This window comes from Dermacentor variabilis, chromosome 1 (genome assembly GCF_050947875.1).
Source record: "Dermacentor variabilis isolate Ectoservices chromosome 1, ASM5094787v1, whole genome shotgun sequence".
NCBI lineage: Eukaryota > Metazoa > Arthropoda > Arachnida > Ixodida > Ixodidae > Dermacentor > Dermacentor variabilis.
Window position 1 is genome coordinate 266586934 of NC_134568.1, and position 13807 is coordinate 266600740.

A 13807-nucleotide genomic window follows, 5' to 3' on the forward strand; every position below is an offset into this window, starting at 1 on the left:
CATGCCAGAGGTCCATGTTCTTTCACATTGGCTTCTGTGCAGCGTCATTTATATGCAAGCCCTATGTTTGTGGGTACTTTTCATGAATGAGTCTCTGCAGGAACCTGCTGCAGTCCCCGCAAATTCGATACTTTCTTGTACGTTTTTGTGAGATGTGCACCTCCCTTTTAGTTACTGCTTAAGAAGCACACTTTGCCGAAAACGCGTACAAATTCCCACCACCTCCGCACTCGCGATTCTCGCTCTCTGCTTACAGTTACTTGCCTTATAATGTTCCCTATGTCAGCATCAATTATTTTTTACTTGTAGCTCGCTTTGCCTATAGCCTCTCGTTCGCCTTGCTAAGGTTCAAACTTATTTTTCACTTTTCTTTGCTTGATAACACTGTCGTGACGAAGCGCTGTTCATCATTCCGGCTCCTGGAGCATCGTAGGTGGGGGGACGGGAGACGGGGGGGGGGGCATGTATGGTAGCTTAAGCCATCGTCTGTAGAGAAACCGCATGCTCATCTTCATTTTTAAGCAGGACTACGTTAAATAACTGATACGCGTGAGTCTAAGCTCGCACGGTACAACAAAAAAAAAGTGTCGTTTATTTTGTTTGTTTCTCGTCCTCAGGCCCGAGACAATTTGGCTGCCGAGTCACCACACTGGAGAGCGAAGGGGTCGCTCGCGAGAGAACACAGGTGTGACAGCGTCAGTGCGCGAGAGCCTCGACTTCATTGCGCAGGCAACACATCCCCCAAGCGGTCGCAGGAGCTCATCAAATCTTTAGAAGGTCGGGCACACCCAAAAGCGCGCTCTCTTGGGGCCTCAATTTTGACGGTCCGACCCGCGACGGCGGGAGCGGCCCAATTTAGATTTTGCGCGAATCCACGTGGGCGCCGGCGTCGGAGTGTCTTGGCCTCGCGAGCTGCCCCAGCTGCCCTCTGCGCCGCGAGCGGCTCGCCGCCCGCAGCCAGCCGCAGTGCACGCAGCGTGCACCTAGACGGTGCAACAGAGCCGTCGATCGGGAACGCCGGGTCATTTTGACGTTGCTGCCGCTTAAAGTTTGATGCGAACGGCCTGGACTAGCCGTCCCGAAAGCCACCTGCGCCCCGCCACCGACTCGTGCGAGATGAACTGGATAGCCTCCTTCCTTTCCTCGCAGCTCGCTCTGTGTGTGCCGAGTTTTTATTGCTATAAGAGTGAACGTTTTCCGTGGAATTATCAAAAGGGCCGCTCCTTACAAACTTCAGGGGATTTAGGCTCATCTTGGCACCAGGGTTCCTCGGCTAGATGGTCATCATTCGGACACCCCCCCGCTGAAAATCAACACAAAACAACGAAAATGCGATAGCAACAAGACTCGTAACAGATCGCCATTTCGTTGAAAGTGCCCAGAGGGTGGATGAAAAGCGTAATGACAACTGTCGGAAAGAAAATGCACTCTTGTTTTATTTATCGGCATTTCTCGTACCGACTATACGTCTTCGAGCGAGGTGGTGATTATGGTGGTTTCACCTAAGGGCTTTTCGGATGTGCTAGATATCTGCAAAACGTTGTCTGTGTTTGTATGCGTGTGTGCGTGTGTGTGCGTGTGTGTGTGCGTGCGTGCTTAAGACAACGTCGTTAAAAGGAGAACTCTTCGAAGTGCACCCTTCAATACATGCCTTCTATCGTTTTAGTTCGACTTTACTGAACGCTTGACAAATAAATCAGAAGTGTGTAGCCCCAAACATATAACCAGTAAAGTTTGGCAGGAATAAACTTTTCAGAGGATATACCTCGCTTCGCTACAGAAAGCCGCCATAACGGCGCTTCTTTCTTTCTTTCTTTCTTTCTTTCTTTCTTTCTTTCTTTCTTTCTTTCTTTCTTTCTTCAAGTGCCACCGATGGCAGGGTTATTCCGTCCAACCTTGCGGGAAAGAAATTTAGAACGACAGGAGTATTCCACGAGCGCTGAAGTTGAGAGTAACTCACTATATTGTAAACGACACCTTTTGCGCTACGGACCAAGGCAATTACGCGAGCGAACTGCTGAACGGCGCGCATAAGGCAGTGACGCCCGCACGGAGCCTGTTTCGAGGCTGTATACACGGGACACTTTCAATCAGTCACAAGAGGGCAAGCGCATTCAATTTCCACGGCAATATCCTGAACAGAGCTCGAGATTCTGGGCTCCGGCGCACATTTCCGAAGGGGCCTACATCGCAAAGCGAAGTGTGGAAAAAAAAGGAGAGAGAAAAAAAAAAACGAGAGCGAAGCTGACGGCAGAAGAAAAAGCTCATCTCCCTGATGAACCTCGCCGCGTTCATTCAAGGCGGGGAGAAAGAAAGTAGCGACGGTGAGAAAACGGCTGACACCGAGAGAATGGGGCGAAGGAGGGGCCTCGTGAACAGCGATCACACTTCACCGACCCCTTGCCTTCCCGCCTCGCGATTCTTTATCTCTTTTGCTGCGCGTTTCACTCGCGATACTTGCTTCGAGTGTGAATCGGCCTGTTCGCTTGGGCTTCTTTGTGCCGTTATCATACTGAAACGGGTGAGGGGCGTACGCTCTCTCCCCATCGAAGGAAAAAAAAGTAATAACAATAAAAAAACAAGAAAAGCAAGGTCGCTAGCAATATGCAGAGACGGCGCTTGAGTGAACAAATTAGAATTGGCCGTCAGTGAACAAATTGGTTTATTCCGACGAGTCACGGGACTAGCGGATTACAGTTCGCCGTTACCTTTCACCTCGTCGGCAATTTCAGCGATGAAACCTGGGGCGAGGTGACACCGCCGTGACAACAAGGCAAACATCCCGGAGGCTCCTCGAACTGCGTGAGGGCGCTGTGCACCGCTCGTGCGACGTTGCGTCTATTAATCATGACACGCGAAATACGTCTCGACAGAATGAGTTCAGTGCGAGCGGCTTCACGCTATCTGTGCTAATGCGAAGGGTGACACGAAACTGTTGGTTGTTTGCGTGACTGACATGCGAGGAAACTGAGACAACGGAGATACGCGAAAATGGAATCGTATTTCGATATGCCGCATTATATTCCTTTCAACTATACTATAACTTCGTCGCTGGGTCTGTATTGGTTGTTAATAACTCTACTGTATTGTCCGGCAGGATTTTGGCGACCGGGGCTTAGGTCTCCCAGGTCCGTATATTTTTTTTTTCTCTTTTGAGTCCGCGGTATTATGTCCTTCTGGTTTCCAGCGTTCACAATGTCAAGAGTGAAGCCAACATATATTATAAAATGCTGAGAGTATATCAAACGGGAAGCACATCCATATACCACTCGAGAAAGGCACTGATTGTGCACTAAAAGGTAGAAGCGCGCTCTTGTTCGTGTTCATCAATACAGCCGGACACCTTGCTTCAACCCCAGCCTTAGTACAAGGACAACGTCTTAAAAAGCTTCGATAAATGTATACACAATGCATTGTATAACCTACTTTTCTTCCAATTTTCTTTTGCCTATGCAACCCTATTGAACTATCTGGCAGCAATTACTACTATTTCGCCTCTGCAATAAAATTTATTTATGTGGTGGTGATTACGTGCTCAGCAAACCGCAATGTATTACAAGTTAGTTAGCTAAAACCCACCAATTATTTTCAAATTACAGTTTGTTTTTTTGCACAAAATGAACTTGTGCATTTGAAGGTTGCCGACGCTCAAGGCATGTTTCTATATCATGCCTATATCAGGCATGTTTCATTTGTAACATATGTGTGCTATCCCAAATATGCAGACTTCGCATTAATGAAGGTCGAAGGGACACGAAGTGTTCCTTTTATCGAAAGTTTCATTTAAGTTAAGTGCAGGAAAATCAGCGACAGTCGTTTTATTCTAGAAGTGTCGGGGTATTTTTAATAGAAGCTGCTTCTAATATTGCAGCTTCTATTGCGCAAGGTCGTGCTCATGAGCGAAAGGATTGGCAATTCTTCTGTGCAGTCCTGGCGTTCAGAATGGTGCTGCCGACATTTAACTGCATCTCTTGCGGTCTGGTATGAAATGGTAACGTTCACTGGAACATTACTATCTATGTCTTCATCAATAGAATCATAGTTGTCTCCACCAATTTCATCAATGAAGTTTTCAACTGCCGTACACAGAGCAGGTAACAAGGGCCTCGTCTGAGATCTCCTATCCATGGCTTTGTGAATGAAGCAGTCGTGGCAGCCTAACTGCAAGATTCTATAACTACTGCTTAATGTTCTTTTTCTCGTCAGGGATGACTACCTGCCTAGCGAACGCCTTATGATGAGAACACTTTTGAAACTTCGACATCTCTAATTTCCATTAACTTTACCGCAACTGCTTGATGGACGGGATAAATTTCGCTATTTCTAGCATCATCATTTGACATATTTGTAGTACTTTCGTGTTACCCCGATGGGGCAGGTGACATTCAGGTTAAAGTTCCCTTTAACCGGTGTTCACAAAAGATGTATCCCACTTAACCCTAGTTTGAAAACACGGCGCCTATGGGCGGCTAACCCATGTTGATACCACTCTTCCGTTTATACAGCATTTCCGTTTATGCGAGTTGTGTTTATCCAGTGTCCACTGTATCCAAATTCCCAACTAGGGAATTTTGTGAAATAAGTAACCCTTCATTGTGATTTGTTGTGCAAGTAATGTAAGTCTAGGCTTTGTAAATTGGTGGCTTTATTCTGTAATTAAGCTTTCTCTCTCTCTCTCTCTCTCTCTCTCTCTCTCTCTATATATATATATATATATATATATATATATATATATATATATATATATATATATATATATATATATATATATGACGTGAGCAGGAGGCTGCGAACGAAGACAAAAATGCTCCCCCGAACACTGCCTTTATTCTTCGTCTACCTCTTTCTCCACTATTGCACCGTACTGTACTATTGCGCGGTTCGACACACACACACACACACACACACACATATATATATATATATATATATATATATATATATATATATATATATATATATATATATATATATATATATATATATATATTGATACAAGGCAGAAACATATTTAAACAACGCGCGCGGGTTCATGCGCTCCCTCAAGAGGACAACGGCGTATTGGAGGAAAAGACGACGAAATGATGGCACGTGTTTTTCGCCGCGCGCACTTGCATCGTAGATAGCCGTTGTCAGAAGAAGAAGAGGTGAAGCGACGCTCGAGAGAGAAGAAGAAGGCATTCTTGATATCCTGTTCCTAACGCGGCAGTCCTTTTTTATTTACCCCTAGGGCACAAGTTAGCCCACGATAAATAGTTTTGTCTGGACTCCCTTAATTGTTCGTTACAATATATATATATATATATATATATATATATATATATATATATATATATATATATATATATATATATATATATATATATGTGTGTGTGTGTGTGTGTGTGTGTGTTTCTCTCCGTCCGCAACCTCCTGTTCACGTCACACAAGTCGACAGGATAAATACCTGGCAACCACCTCATCAGCCTTACATCATCATACAAGTACTCAACACCACGGCGTGAACCCAGAGCGCACAGCTCCACCACTGACATCGACCAGCATCATGACCGAATCACCGCAAGCCTTGCACATACCCAAGTACACCGGATTAGCGGACAATGGGCCGGTGGAAGACTGGTTTCGCCTCCTCGAGCGCAACACATCCGCTGCATCATGGTTGGAACAGGATATGGTCGCCAACATCAATGACTACGTCTCCGGTGAGGCATTTCGCTTCTACCTAACGCACATGTTTTATAACGATGAATCAGTTTCAGTTTCAGTTTCAGTTTCAGTTTATTGATGCGCTTGAAATGATTTACAGAAAAAGTAACTGTAGGAGGTCCCATAGTCAAAGACTGGGGAGGGACCTCCAACAATAAATACATAGGAAAAGTACACTTAATACGGTTAACAACAGCAGTAGCAATCCTAGGAACAGAAAGTATTAACAAAGTCGAATCATAGTAATAACAATAAAGTATAAACACACAAAGCAGATCCTATGAGTATTATTCGACATCATCATCATAATCATCATCATCATCACCCCCACCATACGCCCACTGCAGGGCAAAGGCCTCTCCCATACTTCTCCAACTACCCCGGTCGTGTACTAATTGTGGCTTGGTGTACTAATTAGGATTTGGTTGCTTTCTTTATGGAGGACTACGTTGTCTGTGGAGCCGCTATAGATATCTTTCAGTATTTTTACATACGGCTCGTCTACACCCTGATTCCGCAATGCCTCCATGACTGCTGAGGTTTCGACTGGATCAAATGCTTTCTCGTAATCAATGAAAGCTATATATAAAGGTTGGTTATACAGAAGCGTAAAAAAAATATACAACACTATCACTTTCCCGACAAGTGGTGACGAATTTTCCTCTTAAATAAATGAATGGAAGGAGATGATTTAATGGAGGGTGGTATTGAATTCCATATTGATGTTGCCAAAAAGTTCGCAGTAAATTTGCCGTAGTTAGTCCTTGGTTTCGGTAGGAGGTAGAAATTATGGTGTGAAAATCGAGGGCCAGTAAAATGTGGGGTTTGTTCTTTTGTTATCAACGAAATTAGTAATTCTCCTCGATAAAATTTATACGTCAGGACACTAAGAGGAGATTTATTTAAATCCACTACTGACAAAATATTACATGTGCGGAGTAATGGCAGAGCACTAGATGAAAAATGGCTGTAACTGATTATTCTCAAAGCTTGGTTTTGTGTGTGTTGCAGGGGTGCCAAGTGAGTTGCGCAGGTATTGCCCCAAGAAGAAATGCAGGAAGAGATGTGGCTGTGAAGAAATGCGTAGTAGAGGGAAATTAATATACGTATAGAAAAATAGGCGCGGAATTTGATTAATATTCTGATACGATATGCTGCTTTACGGGTTAATAAAGACATGTGAGTTGTAAATTTCAAATGATTGTAGAGTTCAACTCCGAGAAATGTTGCTTGGTCAACAGCCTGAAGCGAAGCTGGACCAATGTTAATGCATGGCTTCTCCTGTACACTTTTTTGCGGGAATGAAAAAATTACAAATTTCGATTTAGTAGCATTAATATTGAGCATATTATCTCGGCACCAATTGACGATTTTAGATCGTGGAAGAAAATCAAGGAAGAGATTATCAGTCGATTGAAGGAGTACGCTGCAGACTCCCTCATTATCCAACTGCTGGAAATATTACAACTGGGTTGCCGCAGTCACCCCACAGTCTCCACGTAGCGATCATCATCAGTTCCAACCAAAGTCACGTGACACTTCAACCGCTGTCAAACAACGCCCCATCTCAAGAGCAGCTGTTACTTATTCTAATGAAACGAAGCCAACTTGCTTACTGCCAAGACGAAATCAGAATGCAAATGCCAGCGCCAACGCACATACCTTTCAAGGCGAAGACAATTTGGAGCCATACGCATCTAAAGATCCAGCTGCTTCGCGACTCTCAAGCCTTCCGCGTACTGTACCTCAGTAAGACGCTGCCAGTGCAGAAGCGTCGCACACGCAAAGCAGCATCACGCACTGTGGAATTACCGAAGCGCCTATTCGTAATGTCGTTGCGGCAGCCTCGGAAAAGCCTTCTGAGAAGGCTGCCACACTGTACTCGCTAACAGACAAACTCACAAAAAGGAGCAGTGTACACAGTACTTTTTCATCTCTACGTCAATGAGTGCCAGTAATCAAAAGGTATATTCCCACAGATACGCTACCTCAGCAACTGTTGCAACAACATCACAAAGAAAACTTCGACACGGACGACGACGGAGAGCTTTGCCTAAAGCACAGATGCAACAAGGAAAACGTCAGTGCGCAAGGCAACTAAACCCGAGGCGAACGCAACGAATACGACGTTTTGCAAGAAAGAAACGTTGTCCAACACACCTTCAGCACCACCTATCAGGACTGGCCCCACGCCAAGGATTCCTTCGACAACGCTGTGCACAAGGACCAAAAAGACAGACATTTTGTGGGCGTACCAGACCAACAGAGACATCGCCTTAATGAGCCAGTCCACCGAAGGTGAGCAGGAGACACTGCGCGCCTCCAAGTGGCAACGACATCTGAGTTCGCACGGCTCCCATGCGCCCAAACTTTCCTTCATAGGGGCATGCATATGTCGCCCAGAGTGCAACAGCCAGCCTCGGCCACCTGAGCACTGCTAGACGTCACCGGACTGCCAGATTGACATCGTTCATATGTGAGGACATTATGACGGCATCATCCGCCCTTGTACCTACGACTCTCTCGGCAGGAGGGGGAAGCGTGTGACGAACCGTACAATCGTACAGTACGGTGCAATAGTGGAGAAAGAGGTAGACGAATAAAGGCAGTGTTCGGGGGGGGGGGGGGGGGGGGGCTGGCATATTTGTCTCCGCTCACAGCCTCCTGCTCACGTGTGTATATATATATATATATATTGTATAGCCTAAACAAAGATAAAAAGCAAGGAATAAAAATAAAAGGACGTGACCGATCGGAAGCACATACATTGCGACAGACAGCTTTCAAGTGATTCAGATATGTGAACGTGCGAAACTACAAAGTTATAGAAGGCTTCTAGGCGTATTGCTCTATGGGGTAAAAGAGCGCACTCCCACATTAGTGTTGGTGTTTTGCTGTATTACATAATGGATACCATGCCACTGAGGCGCAAACGAGACCTTTCGGAAAACTTAACTCGCCATTCAATAACAGAAAACACAATTGTCCCTTCCCATGTCTTTAGACTGCGTGTGATGTTCTGATGGCCTGTGTGTTAGCACGTGTGTGTGTGCACGCGTGAGTGTGAGTGAGTGTGCGATCAGGGAGAGAGAAAGCAAGGAGAGGAAAGGCAGGGAGGTCAACCGCGCAGTGGACATAACCATCGTCCTATATTTTTCAAACGTAAAAATAACGCAATCAATACAGGCCGCACTCACACATGAGCTGACAGCGCTGCTAACAGTGAACGAAGAATAATTATTCATCCCTTCGCCAATAAATGGCGTCAAAAACATGGTCACTTTGACGTGTTTTCGGCGCCTTCAATCGCTTCCGGTGTGTGCAGTACTCAAAATCACGGTCTCCAAGATTCGTTATCGTTACTCAAGGGGAGGCGTCGTTGAGGGGTACGATATGGACACCGCTTATATTTGAATAGCCTTGAAAGTTACTTCACCGTGTGCTACACATCTAGACGTCTCACAAAGGCCTATATCACGGAAGGAAAAAGAGACGTTAGCATGGCTACACACTCGTCACGATCCGCTGCGAAGTACAGACTCGAGAAACAAGATACAAGGCCAGTACTAAGAAACAAGACCAGAGACACAAGACCAATACTGGCTGGGGATGCAAAGGAGCAAATTTGCCAGAACATTGAACGTTGGTTAAGTACATATGTGATGAGAAGTTATGCTTACGTTTTTAACGCATGAAGTACTAAGCGTATGCTCACTGACGTGTGTAGAGAGAGTGATAGAGAAAGAAAGTTTAGAGTTTAGAGAGAGGTTAGCCTTTAGCGAGATGCTTAGTATCTCCAAGTAAGAGAGTGAGTAATGAAAGAAAGCGAGCACTACAGTACGCGATATACCTGCCCGCGATGGAATATTCCCTTTCGGTAATGCAAAATATAAAGTATAGAGAGAAAGATATAAAGAAAGTGCGAAGATTCCGCTGAATTTCACAGTCTGAATAAAAACTAAAACGATTTGACGCTGATGACATGAGAATGAATTGCGCAGAAAGCTGCAATAGAGTGACGATGAAGTTGTGCGTACATTAATCATAAATACATTTAATTGCCGTTTATGGCTTCATATTTCGCGTAAATGTCTAAAGGCGGACTCATATGACGTGAACTCCGGCTGTGGCATCTATGAGAAAGTGCACACAGTTGCGGCCCGCCACCGCAATGCATTTTACTAAACGAGACTCCCGCATTGTTCTTGGCAAAAGAATGACGCAGCTGCGCTCGCTATCGTTGTTTGTGTACGCGAATTCATATTTGTTATATTGTTTCGCGTTATGCGCATTTGGAGTTTATGTGTAAAAGTTTCCATTCAATAAGATTTTAGGGTGTTGATTCACTCATGCATGCGCTGAGCAACAAAGTAGATGACTGCGTCATCACGTCTCACACAATCTACTGCGAGAATGGCGTGGCGGCGGCTGAAAGAAACCAGTCACGAGCTGGCAACAAGTAAGGGGCGTCGCCGAGTCGGTCGTGTACAAATACGGGGCTAGTAGAGCAAGAGTGTGATCTTACAGTGATTTACGTAAACTAGGGCTGAGCATGTACTAAAAGCTTTTACCTAATTAATCAGAAACGTTTCATAAATTCCTAATTAATTTGAAAATACGTAGATATACGCAGTGAGGTAAAGAAATCATCAAAGCTGATGATTGAAGTGCGTAAACGTGGCAGGAAAAAATTACTAGCTCTGCCGTAATTGAGAGTAGATGTAAGCATAAAGTGGAAACTGACAAAGCAGATTGGTTGGAGGTGATACTAGCAACACTCTTAAAATGGGTGTACTGCATGTTCGCAATGGCACATCCCACCACACCACACCAGGCCGCACCACACCACACCGCACCACACCACACCGCACCACGCCATACTGTGCACTGGTCTATATGGACGCTGCCCAGCTTGAAGTAGAAAACCGGCTGAAGGCGGCACGACAGGCAGCGAAAGATGCCAGGGAGACAGAGCGCACTGCCCAGCTGGAAGAAGCAAAGCGCCTGAAGGAGGCAGCACACAACGTGGCGCCATCTCTCGAGGTGACGCAAAACCCGCATCGCGGAACTCACGGACCGCTGGCGTTCAAAAGAGCACGGACAACTCTGTCTCAGCACCAAAAGATGACAATGAAGTATATGGTGCCCTGTATATGCCTTTTGAACGTCGCTATTGGAAATGACAAATAGCAATTCAGCGTACTAGAAGTTACAGCTTGAGCGATATCGTGAACAAACATTAGGAAGAACTTGGAAGCAATAGTTTTTGTAACTTGTTTAGGCAGTAACTAGCGTATGTAGTGCGGTCCTCTACAGGGTTGGGAGCCAGAGACCACTTTTTTAAAGATTTGTCTGGATGCCCGGATGATCTCGTTTTTTTCTCGCAACTTGCCCGGAAGTTCAAGTTTGAGTGCCAGGATAACGGCTGTGGCTTTGGCTCAAGGTCCCTGGATGGTCGCCGACAACGGGAGCTAAAAGCATTTCATGCTTAAAACAAACTATTCTATTTGAAATGACATAATTCACTGCAAGCAGCACCTCGAGTGAGTGGACATATCAAGCTACCTCAGACGCAATCGAAGGTCCGTCTTTGAGTGCAAATAAGCTGGATAACGTTATCTAGCACTAGATAGTTCCTTTGCTTATTTAAAGGTCATTCCCGCTGCATTAGGTGTTCCGTAGCTGCACTGAAGATGCGCTCGCATAGCGTCTAATTTTCCCTCCGCTGGCTCGAAGTGCAGAGCGCATCGGGGGTCTCTGTCCTGAGAAGCTCACTGGCGCTGTCACAAAGCATAGCCATTTCTGTCATTCTCTTCCAAGCTGTTGACCAAGCGTGGCGCGGGCGTCGGCGTCGATGCTTGCAAAATTTCGCTCATGTGAGCTCAACCGATGAATGGCGAGAGAAAAAAATGCTGGCCATTAAGGCATTATTCAATAAAATCGGACGGTCAATCGATGAATTGTCGAGCGCGAACGCAACAAAAGAAGGACGAAGAAAGCGCTTGCCTTCGTCGGCTCCTGGCCTTGTCCCGGCGTGCGCTGTAATTCACGGCAACAGGGAAAACCAGTTAGCCCGGCCTCAAGCCTTGTTGATGTTCATATCTGGTTCTTCAGGATCTCACGAATCTGTGCTTTTGTACTCATCGTGTCTTGTCACCCTATATTTATAATAGTCGTCGCTAGATGTCATGCTCGTGTGCTTTCGTACTGCATCCGTGTGGCGCAACTGCCTCCCAGAAGTCTAAAGTGTATGTTCGTTGTTTCAGCCTGTCCAGCGGGCACGGCTTCAGAATTAGCAAAAAAAAAAAAAAACTAAAGAAAACAAAAAAAAAACGTTTGTTTTCGTCGTTTCGTATGTTCGTCCCGGTGTGCGCTGTCACTCACACTAAATGTGGCACCAGTTTCAAGACATGCTCCGTCGAAACCATGGTTAAAGGCGCTCTTGTATTTTTCTAAGCAAACGCTGTTCTTATGTATTCAAGTGCAAAAAATAACTGGAGCGCCAATGTATTTTGTCGCACACTTTTGTAATCAATATATAAAAATTATGTTATCCAGAAATATTCGTTCCAAGTAGATACACCTCGCGAACTCACATGGCACAATTCGTAAGGGACAAGATGTGCCGTAAAATGATGAGCTAGAACTTCATTATTGAAATTTTGTAATTATTCGTTTATTAATTCTGAGGCGCTATAACGTAAAACTATTCCAAACTTTTCTATTCCAATTCCGCAATCAGCCCACCGCGATTCGTCAAAAACTTCTTTGGACCACGTACCCCCACTTCACCTGTCTGTCACGCGACGTCACGAAAACCGCGATATAGCTCCCCATCTCATACGACGTGTACACACTGATTATGCATAATTTGACCTGAAAAAAACAAAGATAGTTATTTCTGATTCGACGCCTTTTTTCCATGAGCGCTCGGCTATTGGTCAAACGTTTTCGGGCTGCACCCACTTCACCTGCCTCTCACGCGAGGTCACAAAACCGCAAAAATTTACCGCGTCAAAGTGGCGCGTACACGTTAAAGATGCATTAATATGCCGAACAAAACAGAATTTTCTTCTGAATAGCTGCAGGCTGCCCCGTTCCGAAAGGAATAAAAAATGGCTGCCGCCGATCGCTCTGGCACTGGCTACTAGCCCCTGCCGGAGAGCATGGGTTTATTTGCGTGTAATAAAACTTTTTGCGTGGCAGTGTAACGTTTTTGAGAACTTTCGGCACGTTTACGACTTCGCTCTGCCAATTCTTCTTTGCTGGGGATCCGTTTTAGCGTCATTGTTAAGCTTCCGCTGCTTCCCGCCGCGATTGTCGACGAGCCACCGCAAGCTAAGTAGGAGAAAGCGGACTCCGGCACCACCCTCTTCATCCGGTTATCGATAGTCAGTGCAGTGGCTCGGCCCCATCGAATTCCTCTCCACTTGAGCATGCTCCTCGCCTCTTGTGAGCCAATTAGATAAGACAAGCCACTCAGTGCAGGCAATGTTATTCGTTTTTTCAAGAAAGCAGAAGTGACCTCCAATGAACGAGGGGAGCATTTAATTGGTTTGTTCAGATAACCCTGCGGGTGACCGTCCGATGCTTGCGTCGGCGGTTGCGCAAATTTTACGTCAGGAGATTGGAATAAAAACATATTGGAATACTTTTACGTTATACGGCCCCTGATTTCTCCTGCAAGTAATGCCACCTCTGCAAGCAATCTAGCTCAAGAACTAGAATTGTGCTACGTGCCACCGGCTATTTTTTAAATTCTGTATAGTATAAAATAAAACCCCACAGTCCTATACACACTCGAACATACAGAGACAAAAGGCGAGGAAAAGTAAGCACCACGCACTATATGGAGTCCCAACGCATACGCACATGCAGAGTTCCCAATGCGTACACGAGGCCGCAATACGGTCCAAGGTGGACAGGCGTACAGATGAGAAAAATGTACAGATGATTTATTACAAGCACAGAGACACAACAGCCAAGAGGAGAATTCATTACGCTAGGCGCACAAAGATGAGTATAAAAGATTTATTAGACAATAAGCACACATAAAAACCAATAGTGGAAGCGGCTTGCCCTTACGTAACTATGACCAGTG